The sequence below is a fragment of the Balaenoptera physalus genome (genome assembly GCF_965194825.1).
Source record: "Balaenoptera physalus genome assembly, chromosome: 9".
Taxonomy (NCBI): domain Eukaryota; kingdom Metazoa; phylum Chordata; class Mammalia; order Artiodactyla; family Balaenopteridae; genus Balaenoptera; species Balaenoptera physalus.
This window is the reverse complement of record NC_138888.1, coordinates 58,713,472-58,734,923: the sequence shown is the minus strand read 5'-3', so window position 1 is coordinate 58,734,923 and position 21,452 is coordinate 58,713,472. Positions and strand designations below refer to the sequence as shown.

General features: G+C 39.7%; 1 pseudogene across 1 annotated transcript in view; it reads right to left on the bottom strand.

The window, feature by feature from the left end:
• The window catches only part of LOC309667159 (H/ACA ribonucleoprotein complex subunit 3 pseudogene), a 142,686-nt pseudogene extending 121,870 nt beyond the window's left edge, over window positions 1-20,816 (bottom strand). Inside the window, exon 1 of the transcript XR_014268487.1 lies at window positions 1,596-20,816. The product of XR_014268487.1 is annotated as an H/ACA ribonucleoprotein complex subunit 3 pseudogene (transcript). The remainder of the gene's footprint in view (window positions 1-1,595) is intronic.
• Window positions 20,817-21,452: the final 636 nt, after the last annotated feature.

The following is a 21,452-nucleotide window of genomic DNA, read 5'->3' as shown; positions in this document are numbered from 1 at the left end:
CAAAAAATTAAGACTAGAACTACCATGTGATCCAGCTATTCCACATCTGGGTATATATTCAAAGGACATGAAAACACTAATTCAAAAAGATGTATGCACCCCTATGTTCATTGTAGCACTATTTACAATAGCCAAGATATGGTAACATCCTAAGCATCCAATGATGGATGAATTGATAAAGAAGATGTGGTATGTGAAGATGTGGTATATACATCTATTGGGATGCTACTCAGCCATGAAAAAGGATGAAATACTACCATTTGCAACAACATGGATGGACCTTGGAGGTATTATGCTAAGTGAAATAAGTCAGATGGTGAAAGACAAATACCATATGATTTCACTCATATGTGGAATTGAAAAAAAAAGCAAAACAAATGTAGAAACAAAATAAAACAAAAACAAACTCATAGATTCAGAGAACAAATTAGTGGTTACCAGAGGGGAAGGGGATGTGGGGGTGGGCAAAATGGGTGAAGAGCATCAACAATATGGTGATGGATGGCAACTAGACTTGTGGTGGTGATTACTTTATAGTGTATGCAAATGTCAAATGATAATGCCGTACACCTGAAACTTCTATATAACTTATAAACATATACATGAAACTCATATATATATGGATTATTAGGAAGCAAGTTTTGAGGCGCTGTAAAGGCATGCTAGCACAGCACTGAAACTTTCCTTTGATATAATCAGAAGAATTGAAAAAATTTGAAAAGGAAAAAATCGTCTCATAATATGATTCAGTTTTATTTCATCCATGTTGGGGCACAAACAACATCTCTTGTGCCACCAGCAGTAAGACTCCCACACTTTGGGAAATGTTGGTTTTAGATATAAAGCTGCCAAACCAAGGGACTTCCCTGGTGGTCCAGTGGTAAAGAATACGCCTTCCAATGCAGGGGACGTGGGCTCGATCCCTGGTCAGGGAACTAAGATCCCACATGCTGCGGGGCAACTAAGCCCACGTGCCACAACTACAGAGCCCACGTGTTCTGGAGCCCACGCGCCACAACTAGAGAGAGAAAACCCACACGCCACAACTAGAGAGAAGCCCGCGCATCACAACAGAGACCAGATGCAGTCAAATGAAAATAAATAAATAAAAAAAAAAAAAACGTAGTGGCTTAAAACAATAATAAAATAAATAAATAAAGCCACGAAACCAATCTCTCTCTAAAGGAACACAATAAGGGAAGGGGGTCCTCCCTGCTTGTATTTTATGGACTATATCACATTCATTCCACATAAACAACATATCAGCACCAATAAAGGAACTTGCCTTGGATTACACAGCTACAAAGCGGCCTAAAGAGGATTTAGCCCCAGGTGGTCAGCTTCCAATGACTGTGCTTATTCCATGTTTGGATCACCGGAGAAAATGCAAATAAGGTAAGAACATAACTTCTTCAGGCTTTGGTTCTCTAGAGAGGATGCATGTAGATCCTCACACACATGTGTAAACACACACGTGCACACACGCACGTGTGTGTGCACACATGTGCACACACATGCACACACACACAGACACACACACACACAGAGACTCTGGGACCCCAGGAACATTTAAGCCGTATTCCACGCTTTCTTACCTTATAACAGTGAGTATTATCCTTAGCAGCCCATTGAAAATACCTGAGAGGTTTTAGTCCTGAGCTGTGTCCTGGGCATCCCGAGGTGCTTCTAACTCACAGTTGAGGTTGAGAGCCACCACCTTAGCCTGGAGAGGCATGGGCGTTGAAGGGGAGGAAACCAGTTCTGTGGTCAAACTTGTTCAAATCCTGGCTGCTGTGCTTTAAAAAGAAATGATCTTAAGTCAATGATTGTTAAGGTATGGTAGCCCAGCATCCCCTGGGAACATATTAGAATTGCAAATTCTTCAGCTCCACCCTAGACCTACTGAATCAGAAACTTCTGGGGTCAGGGCCCAGCAATCTGAGTTTTAATGAGTCCTCCAGGTGATTTTGAAGAACTAAAGTTTGAGAACACCAAGTGTGGGCAGTTTTTCTTTCTGAGCCTCAGTTTCCTCATTTATAAAATGGAGATAATACCCACTTCTGCTGTGTTGCTGTTTGAATCCTGCAAGATAATGTGAAAGGATCAAACATAGTTCCTAGAATACAGTAGGTGCTCAATAAATATTTTTTATTCAGAGAGTAAGTGTTTTAAAGGTACAGTTCAAATAATATGGGTCGCCCTGGAGCCCATCCTCTGATGTGTTGATTTTTTTTAAATATAATTTTCATTTAATATCTACAGAAGATATATGGATCAGGTGGGAGGTGGGGAAGGGATAATATTACACAATAGAACATCTTAAAACTCCTCTCTCCCCATTTCTGCTACTCTCCATGGACTCCACACAGGAAGCCACCTGCTACCCCCAAACCCTCTCTGATTCCTTCAAAACTGCTATCTGTGTCCCTGCCCTCTTTTTATTCCTCTCCATCTTGCCCACCCTTTTATCTTTATGAAGTCCTCACTCTTTCCAGTGGACACAGGATTTAGTCTTTTTCTATTCTGGCCTGCATAAAGGATTTCACTCTAAAGGAACCAATACATTAGTTATTCTGAGCTATTGACTTAAAATTACTAAGTCTGAGATATATGCTTATATATTGGAATACATTGAGAAGATGGTGCTACTCATACTGTCCAGGCACCTACAAAACACAAGTTTTCCAAAACATACACACAAATGTCCAATAACACGGACACACATTTCCCAAAGTATGATTTTTCCTCTTTTACAATTTTCCTAAATCTGGCTTTGAACACATAGCTAATAATAATTCCTTAGATGTGTGTAGTGCTAATTCTCGCTTTCACACACAGTAACTGATCTGAGCCTTATGACAATTCTACAGAGCTGGGAAAGTGTGTATTATCACCCCAATTACTGTGAGGTACTCTTTGCTCTTACAGGGCCATGAGCATGATAAACTCATAGACTTACTATAGACTCCTCTGCAAATTTCAGCAACATGTATTGAAAGCTTTTATGTGCCAGGCACAATTAAATGATTACATTCAAAAACATATAAGATATATTATATAAGATGTAGTTATATAGGATGTATATTATATAGTATATAACAAGTAGGTATGTAGTACATAATACACTTATAGAGGTTTATACATTAGGACGCACTTTCACATCCACTCTTCCTGGTGGAAGCTGCCTTGCTTGCTTTATCCCCTGTGACCCTGCCACCCTGGGCAGCCCTGGTTAGATCTGGAGCCCTGCAGCCCACCAAATCCTCTGGCAGAGGGAAAAACACCCCCAGATGTGCACCACACTGGATGGTACCTCGCCAACTGTTGAAGATCCCAAGAGATATATTGTGAGAGGAGTTATTGGTGAAGCAGGAAAGAGAGCAGCTAGAAAAGTAAAGGGCAAAGGTGGAGTCACGGGCAAGTTCAACGGACAGAGTTGCCATCTTATCCTAGAAAATGCCCCAGTCCTCGCTGAGGTCAGGCTCTTCAATCCTGGACAGCTTCCGGGCCTCTTCACTTTCCCATTGACACTTAGAGTCGATTCCACGACCTGAGGTCCGGAACACACTCCTGTTTCTCCCCTCCTGAGAGAGCCAACACACTGATTCCATGAAGTGAAATGCTATTAAACTCTCTCTGGATTAATCAGAAAAATCCAATCTCTTATCACTGAGAAAGAGACAGCAAAAAATAATCAATATCAAATGCTTCAATACTGGGAAGAAAAGGTTTTATTGTCCTGAACAGAATTCTGTTTTCAACTATGGAAGGAAAGAAAAGCCTTCAAACTTGGAAAGAGAAAGTGCTTTCTGCTTCCTCTCTCCTCCCCACCCTCGTTAAATCAAAATACTCGCAGCCAACAGAGCAACACGGCGTTGGCCATAAATGAACCAAGTACACGAGGTCTGTGCGTTTAACAGATTGTTCAGGTCCATTTAGGTCACTTTAGATTTTCATTTAAAACATATCACATTTTATTTACTATTTATATGTACACTACAGTGCTGCTAAAATTACTAAGTCTAGAGGGTGCTTGTAGCATGCTGGGGCCAGTCACAAGGTTCCAGCAGACCTGGAACATGGGGCTTGATATCCAGTGGTTTACAGGGTGAATGTTTCTTTCCCAACACAACCCACTCTCTGGAATTGTGTTAGGATGAGCGCATCAGCTCCTATTTTGTGAATCCATGTTTCACTTTAAAGTCACCCTCAGTGCTCTGCTGCCACTGCAGGGAAATATATTAAAAATATATAAACAAACAAATATAAAGAGAATAGACTCCTTCTTGTGGCTAAAAGTTCTATGACCCTTGTGTATATTTTTCTTCTGTTCCGGCTGGTTGCACGTGTATTTGGACTGTGTGAATGACAAATTGGGAAGCAATGGTTCTTGCTTTAAAGGAAGAAAAAACATCTCTCCTGATTAATCTATAAATGTTGTTGCCACTTAGTTTTCTGTCTGATCCCACAACAGCAGGCAGAGTATCTCTTTTCCTCACCCCCCATGCTCACACCTGCGTGTAGTAAGCTCCTAAGTGCCATTAGTAGAAAACACAATCTCTGTTTAAAAGATGATAACTCAGTTATTCCAAGATAGGAGGCTCTCCATTACCCTCAACACCTGCATAAATGCCAGGGTTTTTTAAAACAAGTGGGCTGGTATTTATTTCCAAATACCAATAGTATTACTACTGCAGCTAGATAAATATCACATGACGTGAGGGATAACAAACATTCTGCCGTGACCTCCGATAGATATGAGTTTACAGAGATTAAGGTAGACAACACTGAGAAACTCGGGCAAGCAACTAACTTAACATGTGACTTCCTCCCAACAGTGTGAAAAACAGTGGGAAATTAAAAAAAAAAAAAAAGCAAATGTCAAAAGTTTTGCAAAAATAACTTGTAGAGAATCCTAGTACAACTATCAGTGTTAAATTAGACATCTCTGGAAGTGGATTTTGACTCAGACAATGAGATGTGTATTTCGACACTGTACCACTGAGATCAGTCTTTAAAAGGATGTGAAATTGGCAGGAGCACGTAAGATTAACAGTAAAGACTGGTAAGATTTCAGGGACATTGCTGCCTAAAAGGACCTCCCTTGTTGATAAGTTCCTCCGTTGCAGCTTTATTTCTGTGGGTTATAGTTTGTCTCTCATCAAAAGGCCTATGTCCCCGAGGAAAACATTATTTACACTTTGGTGAAAATTATATTGTTATTTCCTCAGGATAGCTTTCAACTGGAATATGGAAGAGAACAGGAGATCTTAAGAGCTATTCTTTAAGTAAAAATACATCTATTTTTATGTTGGAATCCCCAAAGTAACCATCAAAGTATAACTATTGAAACCCATTTTCACCAAAATTTCCTTTTATACCAGATGTACATCCACAATTTCTGTTACCACATGTATAATATTTAATGGAATGTAAATGCATAATGAAGTGAAAAAAAGGTGAGAAGAATACTTTTGCTGGAGCCCGAAGACTGTGAGTATGGCATAAGGGGGGAAAATCCAATGTTGGGAGTCAGGGCCCCTGGGTTTCAGCTCCAGCTTTGCCTCAACTGACTGTGTGACTACAGTCAAGGTTTCTGACGTCTATGGAACAGAATCCTCTCCTCTGTTTAAAAAAAAAAAGGAGGGGGGAGGTGATTATATGTCAAATCTGCCCTATCTCCCTCACAGGTTGCTGTGAAAATAGAAGTTAACACAGGGTCACAAACTTTGGAAAGTTAAAAATGCTATCCACATGCAAAATGATTTTTATTAAGGTCTGAAAAGCATTACTTGGGGTCCCACACATATACACAGTGTTCCAGAGGACGCTCCCCAGCTTTCACTTTCCTTCTCGCCCAAAGACAAGGTGATATAACAGTATTTCTATGCATTTTCACCTCCTCTTATAAGAACAACATTTTCAGAACATTTAGAGATGATTCTCTTCTTGAATCTGTATTGACCAAGAAGTCTAAAATATTAATTTGACTCAAAATCTTGCAATGTTTTAATTTACACCAAAAACATACACAAAATATGGCTTTCATTCTTTCAACACATGTTTTCTGAGTGTGTACCATATGCCAGGCTCGATGCTGGGCACTGGCCCCTCAGAGATGGTAGAGGAGGCATTCGTGATGTATTTGTTGCCAGTTATTTGAACCAAAATGGGAACGAAATGGGGTAAGAGATGTTGTGAGTTAGTAAACGTCTTCATTGCAGACAAAAAAAAAAAGGTTGCATTATTTTCGAATGTGATAGTAACTCAAACTGAGCTTACAAAATGAACTGTTAACAAAATTAAACAGATATTGCACATGATTAGGGACTCTGCTTTTACGGGTACATAAATGCTTCTAATATATTCAAGAAACATGTTTTTTCTCAACCATTTTACTCCTCCCCCATTTTTTCCACACTATTAACTTTTACTGTCTTATAGGTGACTGAGTAAAGGAAATTTTCAACTGTTTCTAGCTAAGTAATCAAAATTTCTACCTGGGTGGAGACCAAATTCAAAAGTTTTGTTGGGTTTCTGCAGCTCTTCTACATTCTGCTGTTCAACTGGGCTCACATCACATTTAGAACTTTCTCCTTAGGTGTCTTCATGATTCACTGTGAAGCTCACTGGACACATGAGAAGCGTACAGACATCCAGGGCTCCCATCGCAAGATCTCCTCACTGTCCAAAATATAAACATCAGCATTCTCACTTTGAAAAATAAAAAAAGTGAGGAATGCAATTGAAAATAACTTAATGCCTTCAGAAGTTTTAAAATGCTTAGTGGTTTTAATCATTATGTTAACAGAGATCTGTAACATGTTTATCAATACAAAAGAAAAATCCTGTCCTATAACATCATTATCTTATTATTAATAAACTTTTGTTTGTTGGAACTGTTTGGTATAAAAGTGATTGAGACACAGCAGGCCATTTGTGATTTTAACAGAAATTATTTTGCTGATCGAGGCTTCTGCCAGGATGTTACCCACACATAAACCACACATGCATGTTTATCTGCCAGAGGAAGTAGAATAGATACCGTGTTCGGATTTACCTTCTTTTACAGCCCAAAGAAAGAGAAAAAATTTCTACTGCCTTAGCAGTTTGAAAGCAAGTGAAGCAAGCTTTTTACTTCCCAAAGCATTCTTCTTGTTTAGAACACGATGCAATTCAAATTCACTTGCCAGAATATAAAATCAGATCATTTAAGAGGTAGGGGGGTGTAGGGAACAATTCAAGGAAAAAAGACCGAAGGAAGCCATGTGTCATTAATTCAGTTATAAATTATTAGCCAAAAGCAGCCTCTCAGCATTTGTATTTGATGAACAAAAATTGATTGCTTCAAGGGCATTTCAGTCCTTTTGATGTTCCCATCTTTTAGCCCACCACAAATCTGAATCCTTAACAGAATGATTATAGCATTATAGTAATCCTGAGAGCCAATACTAAAGGATTTGCAAGAGCAACGGAGATCAATAGTTTGAAAAAAGAATGTCTTTTTGAATTGACAGCGCTGTCTCGCCTGATCGTGAACCTGAACAAAATAAGTGGGGGCTAAGTACACAAGCAATCGCACAGGCCGCACCGAAGGGCTGGAGGAGCCCAGACTCGCTGGCTTGAATAGGCCTGCGTGCTGAATATTTCTAAAGGATTAAACGCTAACTAATGGCAACCCAAAGATATTTTGCAAACAATCAGCTTCTCCCCAAAATAGTTAAGATAATACATTATGGGTCTTGGTTTGGTATTCAAAAGACTGGCTTCAGCGACAGGTTCAACATTTGCTTTTGCATAGCGTTTGAGATTATGGGAAATTGGATTAGAGGTAACGTTGTCTTAATGGCTATCTCCTTTGGGCCACTTTGAAATAGAGAATCCCCCGCAGCATTTCAGGATGGACTGGAGAGAACCATGCCCTTAACACATAATATATTAGAAAACCCAATGGGCCAGAATTGTTTAAAGACACAATTGCCCACGTCTATGGGATTTCCAAGTTGTAACATCATTTGATACCCCAAAAGACAGCGAAAGGCAGCTGACTGTTAAAGGCTCCTTGAACAATTCAGGGATTAGCATAAAATTATACATAAAGGAGAGTAAGTACAGCCGTGGCACTTGCCCGCCACAGTAGGGGCATTGTTAGGAAACGCAAATGGACTCAGTGAAAGTGTGAAGGCATCTTAACATTGTCTGAGGACCTGCATGTTTTAACATTGATGTATATATTTTCCAGTTCTTTGTTTCCTCAACAAGAGGCCAGCTTAGTCCACTGGAGTGAGGCGTCAGGAGACTTCAGATGGCACACATCTGGAGAACATCCCATGGAAAATTGTGAATGGCTAAGTAATCTCTTTCAGTACCAAGACAAGGAGTGGTAATTTATGGTTTAACAGACTACAAAACCTGCCATTAATTCTAACATAACAAACTTTAAACCAAATGATTTGGAAGAGTGAAATATACAGCAGCAATTAACAGAAGGAAAGCAACTCTTCCGGATGACACAAGTTTCACAGTCTTTCAAAGACAAAAAAACTTTTCTCCAACAGAGCTTATGTTTTCGGCCACTACATGGGATAGCTTTGCTGGCATTACACTGCTAGGATGGCGTTGATCCCCACATTTCTGGCGTCTAAAAGAGTGGCTCAAATTAAAAGCATGTTAAAGTCACAATCCCTGAGAGTTGTGCTGGAGCAGATTAAACATTTTATTTGCAGGCTATGCATGATAACATGTGATCCCTAAAGTTAACCTTTTTCTCAAGCTGTTTAAAATGTTTTGTAGCTGTTCTTGTCTAAACGAATCAAAAGAAGGATAAGCAGGAACTGGCATAAATAATAAAAGGGGGCAGCCTTAAAAGGGGCCTTAAAAGGGGGCAGCAAAATTGATAGCTCTACAAATGGCAGCCACCTGTACCAGGAAAACTCAAAGAAAGAGAATAAGTATTTGAAGAGAAAGAATAATTGGAGATGTGACAGCAAAGAATAGAAATCACTCCCCAGGAGGTGTTTAAAAAGCTCTTCTCTCTCCTACTTAATCACTGTTCCCTTAAGCTCATAAATTAAAATGCAGTGCGTATGTTATATGCATTATAAGTATGAATAGTCATGTAATCTAAAGCATCTTAACTTTGCCCAGCTTGTTTTCATACTGCCAGAGTCAATTCCATTAATGATATAAGAACAACAGAATCTTACAGTGAACTGTTCTCCATCACATTCTCTTATACTTTTATTAAATTATCATACTGATGATCTGTTACTTAAGGCCTGAACAAAATTTTGATTTCCCCAACTAATAAAGATTTACCATTCTTTCCTTTAGCAAAAGTACAACAGATATTTCACTAAATTTGAAAGAAACTTGTAAAAGAGTAAAGCACTTGCTGGCAATTTATCCCCAAGAGTTAAAATGGTGCCACGTGAGGTAGCCAGTTCAGTTATAGCATTGATACATTAAAATAAATGTTTTAAAGGAGGCTATTGTGGAAAAAGAGATGTGCAGTTTCCTAACTGTTGAAAAAATAACATTTAATTCTATCTCTTCAGCAAATTAATAATTCAATTCAACCAATATGATTGGCAAGAACTGGCCCTGTCAGAGAGATCCCAAGATGAATAAGACACTTCACTTCAAGGGTTTTGTAATCTAGTCGGGATAGTCTATGTGCCATTCGTACTGTTTTTTCATTTGTGCCAATGTCACCTAAAATCTGGTATTGTTAAAAAAAAAAACAAACCCTATATTTCCAAAGGGATTTGGGCATCGTTTATAAATGAAAGAACTGTATGTAAGCAATAAGAAAGCAGGGCAAGCCACACCATGCCAGGCAACACCAACTTTCCCCAAATACTTCCCTTAGGACAATACATCCAAAATATGTTCCATGGAACACTTGTCTCAAAAGATGTTCTCTACAGAAGAAGGATTCCATGGTCAAATACTTTAAGAATGACTGCAACTATACACCAATTGGAGAATCACAATGGGTAGCACTGTATAAAATCTTTTCATAAACCTTTAATAAGGAACTGAACTGTGTTTAAATGTCAGTATTTCACAGCATATGTGTACGTGGAACCCCTTAATTCATTACTCTCGTTAACATAACTGAAAACAAGGAATACACTTTGGGAAGCTCTGCTGAGGGCCACCCTCCGGCACCAAGTCCTGGGCTGGACCAAAGTGGGGATGTTTCTGCTCTGAGACTCAACTTCCACTGATACCGGAAGCATTACACAGTTTCTTTCTTAAACACGAGTTAGCACTAACTATTACAAATATTCTTTAGGCACCTTTAAAATTAAAACTGGGTTAGAAATAAATGGATTTAATTAACAATCATGTCAAACTTTCAGCACAATTATAAAATTAGACTGTTCCAAATTTACATAACTAAACCAGAAATGTTCTGTGTTCCAAGAGCTTAAAAAAAATTAACTGTTTGAAAAACACATGGATACCAAGTTCTGCTGCACAAAAAACAAATAACAATAGAACGACAGAGGTCATAGGTGAGTGATGGGGGCCCGCGGGTGGATGGCAATGGACTTATGAACTTCATGTCAAATCATCACGGAACCAAGAGTCTTTAAGGTTGCTACTCAGGTACCTTAAGTAAAAACAGAGAATTATGTAGGCAGAGAATTCTTCATGAAATTGAAGGGCAAGAATGCAGCTGGGTCTGCCAAGCCCCCAGGAATCCTATAGGTCAGCTCCCTTTAAATCTCTCTGAATCATATCTTGGCTTCTCTCATCTGCTCCATTCTTTTCTCTGGCTGCAGACAGGCTTTCTGTACTTCTCTGCACCAATGGCCCAACATGACAGCCCTACAGCTTCCAGATTTCCATATGAGAGTACCAGCCACATGCAGCAACTAGAGGTCTCAGGCCCAAAGCCAAATTATTGGGAGAAAGAATGTGATTGGTTCATTTCAGGACAGGTATCCTGACAGCCGTGACTAAAGAGACAGGTAACAGCATATAAATATGGGACTGCCAAGCACCCACCTTGTGGAGCTGAGAGGCAGTTCCCAGGGAGCCATAGATAGCACAGGGGTTAAGAGGACTCTTCAAAAGTATCCACTGCTGATACTGTGACTATGGTTTAGCAATTTGTGTCCTGAGAAAACAGACAGGCTTTACAGTCCCACAGATATAGGAAGATTGGAAAATGCCAAAACTAACACTAATAATGGAAAGGCCCAAGGAGCAAATTAATAGAGCAGAACTGCAGTGGTTTATAGAATATCAGAATCTCACTTCAGAGGAGGCGATGTAATGAGAGTCCTTTTCCCCTCTTGTCTGACTACAAGAACTAATTTTTTAATAAGGACAACACCTTGAAGACGATCTTTTAGATGTGGTCCCACTTAATAATTGTTAACATTTTCTGAGACACTGTTCTAGGTTTTTTAAGTGAAATAATTCAATTAATAGTCTGGACAACCTTACAATTAGGTACTAGTTTCATCCCCACTTTACAAACTATGATATGAAACTGAGGCTCAGAAAGGTTAAGTAAATTTTCAAAGGTCACAGAGCTAGTAAATGGCAGAGCCAGCTTTTCAACCAAAGGCGTCACGGTGGACCCTCAGAGTAGTCAGTCTGTCCAATCCAGAGTCCAGGAGAGAGGGAAACTGGTGTGCCCGGACCCAAGTGACCCAGCACCACCTCGACGGTAGTCTAGATATGACCCACCTTTCTCATGAGATAAAATAAATATATTCCAATTTAAAGATGCAATTTAAATCAGTGTGCTAACAAAGGCTAGGGATCACACAAAATTTACTAGCAACCAAGACTAAAAATTATTGCCTCAGAAGGCAGTCAGGCACACATCCTGTATACCATATGTAGAGAGACACTCAATCCACAGGTCCCGGGAATTAAATTATTTCCTTAGTTCATAGGAATTGAGGAAGAAATTAAAGGAGTTCGTGTTGGGGTAAAAAAGCTTTCTAACCAGGTTTGTTCGCTGGAGTTAAAGGACAGTTAATTTTTAAATATGTGCACTTAAGAACAGCGTTTGATCTGCCAACAAGTAAACCAAGAATTTTCAATAAAATGGAAAAAGTTTTAAAGTCTGGAAGTGATATAAAATTGTCATGAAAAATAAAATGTTTCAGTTGTGTGATAGCAGCTTGGTGCCAAGTCTGATAGACACTGTAGGAGCCAGAGATTTTCCAAACCAGGGGCATATGGTTGAGAATTGTTCTGTACACCAGTCAGGTCTGGTATGGTACCCGCCTTTTAGGAATCAGCAGTTAGGAGATACTCGATTGTCAGTTTTCTTCTAGCTTCAGTTGGAAAGGAGAGAGGCGTACGAGGAAAGTTCTCCCTGTTTTTCGTAGTCATGGTTGCAACTTCTGGACACACTGCCAGGTGACCTGGGTGTGCTCGCTTACGGTTGGCCTTATGTTGTTCTCAAGCAAGGCCGATGTTGTCAATCAATACAATAATTTTCAAAGAGGTGAGTTTGCTCTTAACTCGACAGTCCTGTTGATGGAACCATGAAGGCAACGAAAGTTTCAACGGCTGGGGCGGGGAAAAAAAAGTTGCACGATTAAGAGAAACTAAAGTTGGAAACAAATTCAAGGCGAGTTCCGTAGGACTGAACAGGAGCACATCAGGTAAGAGCAGAAACCTGAATATGATTACCACAGGCTTCCTAAGGAAAGAGCCTGACTGGAATATGAGGATGCACAATGCACCGTGGGAAGCCTTAAATGCAATTTTCCTCTCTGGTCCCCAGCAAATGAGCCTCAGCTTCAACCCCAGAGACCACAGCTAAGTACCCTGAAAAGCTCCACTTCAAGACGAGAAGGAATATGAATTAGAGAAACTCAGAGTTCATTGAGTATAAACTATTCACATCCTTATTAGAAATGAAATGTCCTGGTTAATAAAATTAAGTCCAGTTACCATATAGACGTTATACATATGGGTCATTAGTTTCCAAAGATAGGAACGCAAAACGTTACGCTCACTGCGTTACATGGAATAAACTTATCTGCCCCTCAGTGGTGTGGGAGGCCCTGGAGGATCTCATTCTGCTTCAGGCACAACATCATTTTCCACCATTTATCATTCAGCTAAAGATGTGTGAAATTGCTAGTTAACACAATTCCCTTCGACGGTCTGTCAGATTAAAAACCAGCTCTCCATTCTCCAGTAGGTCTGTGTCTTTATTCCCATCTTACCACTAGGTTCTTCATGACCTTTTTTTTTTTTTTTCCTTAGATTCCATATATATGTGTTAGCATACTGTATTTGTTTTTCTCTTTCTGACTTACTTCACTCTGTATGACAGATTCTAAGCAATTATACTCCAATAAAGCTGTTAAAAAAAAAAAGCTAAAAAAAAAAAAAAAAACCAGTCCTCCCTGTTTGCGATGTGTCCTCTCTGTAAATTAATATATTATAACTGGAGTCAAAACCACATCTAATATTGACATTGCCATATGATTAGGCAAAGGTCCATTACGTGTTCAGGAGCTCCAGGTTTCAGCCTTGCACAGACAACGTGCACAGTAACTAGGTCCACATTCCCTCCCCCGCTCACCCCTCTCTCCCCCTTCCTCTTCTCCAGGAACCCTTTGAGGACCTTCCCATTTTACCCCTTTTTCACTTGGCCTGCTTTCCTTATTCCGCCTTTCTTATGTCCCTCTGGATTGCGGCGTATCTTCTCCAAAGTTGAATGTAAAAATCAGTTCAGAGAGAGTTGTTTGATAGAATTTGATAGCACTACTACTGGAAAGACCTGGGGGTGGGGGATGATTTAATGCTTTGCAGAAAAAATCATCCTTCTCTACCAGCAGAAAGCACAACCCATTAGCATTCCAAACAGACTGTTCAAAGCTTTCAAATGACGAGGCTGAGCTGGTCTTGCTCTCTCCCCAGGCACACACATCCCAGGGGTGCCTCCGACCTGGAGCCTCCACACGCGGCTGGCACAGCATCTGGGATTTTATCACCACTGCAGAGAGTGAGTCTGGACGGACCCACTGCTGGTTACTCCAAATTTTTTTCGTGACTGAATGGCTTGATATGCATTAACTCACATGGTATTCTTTGTAGTTGATTTTTGCAGATATTTGCTCTTTCGACACATTTGTATTACAAAGAGGAACATATGGCCCCCAAAAAACTATTTCTATATGTATAGGTTCCAGAGTTTTCAGATCTTTTTGTTTCTAATTTAGGTTTAAAAAAAACCTTTTTTTTTTTTTTTTTTTTTTTTTTACACTTTAAAAGTGGTTCTTCTACAAGGAACCCATATAGTCATACTTAAAATTCCTTAAGGTCAATGAAGTTTGAGTGTGTACATTTTACTTAGGAGATAGAAAAATAATGTTCTTCAGGATGCTCCAGCAAACAAGAAATACAAAGAATGGATTCCCATGGAACAAAAATGTAGTGGGTTACCAGACCCATCTTGCCACTTATCTGGCATTTCTCCTAGCCCCCGCCCACCCAAACTCACACGGACCACCTCCACCATCACCACTAGGATTGTGGCCATTGGGACTCACAGGCCATACTCCTTTGACCGTTGGAATGCACAGAGTAACATGGGTGATGTGGAACTAATGGGAATAAAAAGTAATCCTGCCAAATCAAAAACAGAAAAGTGGGTGGACCTGTTGTGTTATGTCTCAGTTGAAGTATCCTGGCCCAGCTGGGGAAGAAAACCGTAAAGATGATACCTATCTATTTACATTGTTTCAAGTGCTGAAATGAGTACCCGGTGACCTAAGGACAGAGATTTTCAGCTATGAAAATTATAGTTACTTATAGCTACTTATCACAAGATTATTTTATGATGATTAGAGCAAAAACAGTTGAAGCAAACTTCACCCCATGATTTACTTCTCTAATACAAAAACAGTTATAATAAATGTTATATTTCATAGGAAAATATCAAAACAAAATGGTTAAGTGCATGACTTCAAGGTCATTCTGCCCTGCTTTCAATGCTGGTTCTGTCACTCATTAGCTCATGACCTTGGTCTAGTAACTTATCCTCTCTAAGCTTCAGTCCTTGCATTTAGTTAATATTGAACAGATATTAGCTACTCTTACTATTTTGAGTCATTTCTATGTTAGTAAAGAAGCATTCATACTGTTTTAGTCAGGGTAAGCAATGTTAGCTTGTATAACAAACAACTCCAAAATTTCAGTGAGCTTAGTTCAACAAGAGTGTTTTCTGTTCACGTTACAGGATGAGGTGTAAGGGTAGTACTTTTATTCTTTCAAATCATTTTAATAACCTGGCAGTGATTCAAAGTATGAAAAGAAGATTTAAACTTCTTCCCTTTAAAAAGGATGCTATTACGATTGCCTCACAACAAGCATGATCAAAGGCAATGATGAGACCGGATTCCAAAGAACAAGGGTCATAGGAAGGCTTCAGGGCTCACAGATTGAAGAGCTTGGTTTCAGAAAGTCTCTTAAGGGCTAGCAGGCAGCAAAAGAGACATGAAATTTTAAGACATCCTCAGAGAATGGGGCGCGGTTGCTGGGTCATGAGCACCTTGAAGCGTTTATTGATGGTGATTTGGTGTCGAGAATATTTGTCATCTGGGGAGAAGTGAACGGGATGGGTGGAGCAGGTCTGTTGTCCCATAGGGTCAAGTTTCTTCACCGTATAGACCCGGTCCCCCTGCTCTTTGAGGTAATACTGGAAAAACATGACCACACCGAAGTCAGAGGTTCCAATTCCGTCCACAGCTGCCTCTAACTGACCAATGTAAGGGTAGTTCTGCTCACCAGTGTGGGACCCAGACTCCTCCTGTCTAGTACCTTCTCCATATTCTATGGCCTTGGAATCCATCCCTGGATCTTCTCCATCCAGCCTACAGAAAGGAAGCTCAAGAGAGTGCAGAAGTAGCCTGCATCACTTCCACCACTTTTTCTTGGCCAGCATTTAATCATATGGCCCCACCTAGATGCAAAGAGACTGGAGGATATAATCTAGCAGCATGCCCAGAAGAGAGGGGAACAAGGTTCTGAGAAGACATCCTCCTTCTTACTAGTCATCCTTGGCACAAAGGGCATTCATAGGCAGGTTACTTGAGATGTAAAGATGAAAAGAGAAAGCAATGTCTTTACAGTCTATCAAAACAATGGCATATTTATGATGTGATATTTTACGAGCACTAAATGGCTTGGCCCATAGTAGGTGCTCAAAAATTTTTAGTTATTTCATTAATTGTTGTATATGAATTTACAAATCTCAGGCACATTGTACACCAAATAGCCTGTGTGAGACCGTACAACATCCTTTCCACAGATCTTTCAAAACCTATGTATATGTTTCGTACTGTCCCTTTACTTGACTATGAGAAAAACAGAATATCCTTTGCAATAAAAGGATAAAACCAAAGCCCTAAAGTAACATTAAATTCCATATTTTGTAATAATCCTGCTCCTTATTTCTCCTAGTCCTCATCTCGGCTTCTCTTAGTTATTTTTCTGAGAGTCCTCAGAGTGGAAAAGAATAATAGTGCGAAGGTATTTTATGTGACCTGATAACACTGTTGTATTATCCATCAAGAACATGATCTCCTCAGTTTCTCTGTCTCATAGCTCTCACTTTAAAATGATCTAGAATTCCACTTTCTTTTGCAGAAGGTCCTAGAAACCCAATTAAATAGAGTATCATTTCAAAGAGTAATATACCAACCAACCTTCACAAACATAGACCTGTTAAACAGAAAGAAAATATTATGTGATTCAAATCTAGAGGTGACTTTTATCTGTCAGGCCGTTGAAATACACCAGCATATTTATTTCTTCCATGATGATACCCTATAAGAGTTAACTCAGAAATGTGTCAGGAATTATGTTTATTTTATAGATGCTATCGTTATCAATGGGGAAAAAAATCCCTTCAAAAAGCACTAGTTGGTTTTTGTAAAAATTTTACCTTTTGAGTCTAGGAGAGTTTGTTTCAATCACTTTCCAGCAAGAAGAATAAGCTACCTATATAATGTTGACAAAATGGAATCACAAAATAAAATTGAATTACCTTCCTAATACCTGTGATAAGACAACACCAACTAACATATTCTGAGTATTTACCAGATGGTGGTCTGGATACTTTGAGGTAGGTTCTATTACTAACCCCATTTTACAGATGGGAAAATAGAGACCCGGAGAATTTAAGTAACTTGTCTAAGGTGATGGTGCTGGTTTGGGGCAAAGCTAGAATTTGAATAGAGAATCTTGGTCCAGAGTCCAAGTTCTTAACCACAACCAGTCATTAAAAACTAAGGGGTGACAAACTCTCTAAAACTGATACTCGATGCAATGTGTTAAATATTTCTCATGCCATTTCTGTGTAGAAAAATAACTACTTGGTATTCCAAGCCAATGGCTGATCCCTAGTCCTGAATATAGGTGGAAACGTGATGCAACTAAGGAAACTGTTTACTAGTTTCCTCCTGTCCCCACTCTCCACCAAAAACACCTCTCCCTGAAAGTGACTGTGTGCTCCAAGCATCAGACTGACTCTGGACAGTATGGAAATTTGATGAGGGCAAAGAGAAACCAAGAACTCCATGGTGTTATCTCCCAACGGGGTTTAGGTGGGCCAGGATGACAGAGCCACGGGCTCTTCAGTAGTTCATGTTCCTGTGCATCTTGAGGACTGAATTTCCTTGCCCGGATCCCTGGTCCCAATTCCAATTGAGGAAGGTGGCTTTGATGTGAAGTCACACAAGCCAACACCTAGGAGCAGGAGCCCCACACAGCCAGCCTCCTGGAGAGGGCTGGGGGTTATTCCACGGAGAATGCTGTCCCTCTCCCCTCCCCATGAATAAGCAAAGCTCAAGCTTACAGCAAGCCACAGAGAGGATGTATTTTCTCCAATTTTTACAATATGGGATAATGGATAACGGATGGATTGCAAAAGAAGATACTCAAATGTTCTTGATCCTGTTTGCTTTTTTCAGTTGGTGTTTGCCATGCAAAGGGTGAAAGCCTGTTGGGTTTTTTGTTTTGTTTTGTTTTGGGAGGTTTTTTTTTTGGTACAGTGAAGGGTATTAACGTTTTATGGAGAGGAGATGGATTGGTCTTTTTGAAGTGCTCGCTGTGCTATTACTGCTCAAAGAATGAAATCAGTTCCGCATTAAGCTGAGGCTCTCATGGTAGCCTGGGAGGCAGAGGCACATCATGTTTCCACTTTCTGAACTCAAGGCACACAGCTCAGAGAAAGTTGTGGGATAGCTCAGATCTGCTTAGAACAACTTGCAAATTAGTAGCTATAACTGGATCAAAACTACCCAGCTGTTGTTTGTTGCTAAATGGGTACCACACAGAGAAGCCCCTCTTATCCCCAGTGGGAAAAATGCCTCAGTTAGACTGCAGGTTAGACAAGACTGAGGAGCCCTCTCAGAGAGTCTGCCACTTTTACACAAACTTTCCAAATTATCGTCTAATGAGAAAACTTGAGAACCCTTCAGAAATGCACCCAGCCACAATTCAAAAAGACACACGCACCCCAATGTTCACTGCAGCACTATTTACAATAGCCAGGACACGGAAGCAACCTAAATGTCCATCGACAGATGAATGGATAAAGAAGATGTGGCAAATATATACAATGGAATATTACTCAGCCATAAAAAGTAATGAAATTGTGCCATTTGCAGGTACGTGGATGGACTTAGAGACTGTCATACAGAGCGAAGTAAGTCAGAAAGAGAAAAACAACTATAGTATGATATTGCTTATATGTGGAATCCAGAAAAATGATACAGATGAACTTATTTGCAAAGCAGAAATAGAGACACAGGGGTAGAGAACAACATATGGATGCCAAGGCGGGGAAGGGAAGGTGGGATGAATTGGGAGATTGGGATTGACATATATACACTACTATGTATAAAGCAAATAACTAATGAGAACCTACTGTATAGCACAGGGAACTCTACTCCGTTCTCTGTGGTGACCTAAATGGGAAGGAAACCCAAAAAAGAGGGGATATATGTATACGTATAGCTGGTTCACTTTGCTGTACAGCAGAAACTAACACAACATTGTAAAGCAACTATACTCCTATAAAAATTAATTTAAAAAAAACGCACCCAGCCATTCAGAGTGAATGAAGGACACACATCTTCCCTTGCTCTTCCTCATTGTCATGCCCGAAAGCTGAGCAGAGTTAAGCGCCACGATGAGACACAACCCCTTCTCGTTCTCTCTCCTGCCTCTACTCTCTCCCTCAAAACTCTCTGGCCACCCGTGTCCTCATCATGGCAGTTTCACAGCTAAGATTTGCTCCCAGGCTCACAGCAGTCTAGGATTTCCCAGTGCATTCAAGGGGCAAAGGCCCACTACTCTGCTATATGTCCACAGCTTTACCCTCCACCAAATTATGATATTTTAGTTTTTACAAAACGAAAGCTTTGTAAAGTCTGACTTGTGACTCAAGTGACCTAGCGTATTCATAGAGAAATCTCGGAGCCTCAGGTTCCTCATCTGTTAAATGAGGATAATAAGGTTTGGGGGAAGAGCAAACATGAAAATCCCATGATGAGGTCCCAGCTTGTGGCAGGCCCTCTGCCCTTTGTCTATTGCCCTCGTGATTAATTTCATGCCCTGAACACCATGGAGTTCTTCATACATGCTGGGAAAGTTATCCAACCAGAAATATTTAGAGCCATTAAGGCCACCCCCAAATTCGCACATATTTATATGAACTTAAATGTTCAATAGCTCATTTACCTTTCTTAAATCTTATAATTTTACCAATAGAATAAATAACATTGAGATGGAAAATGGGTTAAAGACATTGTTACCCCAAACTTCACCCCCTCAAAGGGTTTTATTCATCGATAACATCTTGACCAAAGAGCAAAATTTCTTTAAAACACTAAAGAGAGAAGAGGAGGAAATAATGATAAGTGATCCACTGCCATTTCCCTACCTTTCCTTCAGGATGTCTCCCTGTTCATCACTGGTAGGAGGCTACCTCTGGGACCCAAAACCAAATCATCATATCAGTAGAGTAAGAAAATAGTAAATTTCTGTTTCTACTCTAGGCATCAGAACAGCATATTTTATAGTGGGCTACAGATGCTAAGTTATTTGAATCTTCGTTCAGATGTTCCTAATTTACATTGTCTGTGGCAAATAAAAAGATAAGTACAACCCATATTGCAAATGCATCATACCATGATAAATCTGTAGCCTTCTTTCTTGGGTCTTCTCCACCTCGTGGAATTTATATTGAAGTCATAATAATGTCAGACCTACACTATGAATATCTTCCTGCTAATTATGCCTAGTTTTTAAAACAGTGCCCATGTATGAAGACAGTATTATGGTATTCTTGATTATACCCTAAATAATTCTGTAAGCATAAAACATGCTGAATAATATTGGAATTCCACTAAATAACTGCAGTAAACATAAAACTATCACATACATTCCAACAGTTTTTTTTTTCTTTTTATGAAGAATGCTTTTGATGAGATGCAACATCCTTTGGAAAAGAATCCCTGAATAAAAAAAATCCATAAATATTAATTCTGATTTCCGTTTAATCCTAGAAACAAAAATTACAGAATTTAGCTCAAAGAACAATATCAAAACAATAATGATTATAATAATCATAGTACTAATCATAACGAATAATATTTGAGTTCTGAGCTAGTTATGTCCTAGGTATGATGCTTCTATGCTTTGAAGACATTACTCTTTTAATCCTTTCATCAATCCTATAAAATAGGGACTCTTCTTATCCCCATTTTATGGTCAAAGATACTGAGACTTAGAGAGATCAAGTTCTTTGCTCAAGGTCATATTGCTGGTATAATAGAATGCAGATTAGCAAGATTTTGGCTTTGAGGTCACATTTAAAATGTTTGGTTTTATGAGTTCTTAAAACGCTTGGTTTTATGAGTTTTCTGCCAGAAATGGCAGAAAATTTCTCCAGTTAGGCTTAACCTATCTCATCAACCCTTTTTATTTATTTTTTCTTTAAAAGGACCTAGTAGACAAACTTACATTGGTGGGTCTTGTAGGCAGGGTTTCAGTAGCTATAGTAACCATGTAATGTAAATGTCCAAGAATCAGGCTCTGATTCCAGGTCAGACGTGTTAGTCCCCAGGACACAGTTGGACACCTACAACCTCTGAGGCTGGTTTTCCTCCTAATGCTCCCAGCCATCCAGCCCCACCTTACCTCACATCCTGCCACGGTGTTCAGAGCTTGTCCACTGGGAGAGTTTCTCAGAACAGGGGCGGCAACAATAGGCTCCCCCTTTTAAACATGTTCTTACAAAACCAAGGCAGCTGATGGGGCAGTGTGGCATTCCAAACTGTTCTTCTGACATTTTAAAACATTGATTCAGATTCCAAAGCTTAATTTACATCCAGTTTGGCCATGTTTATGGTTCTGAAGAGTGTGTCCAGCTCTGCAGCTGTGTGACAGAG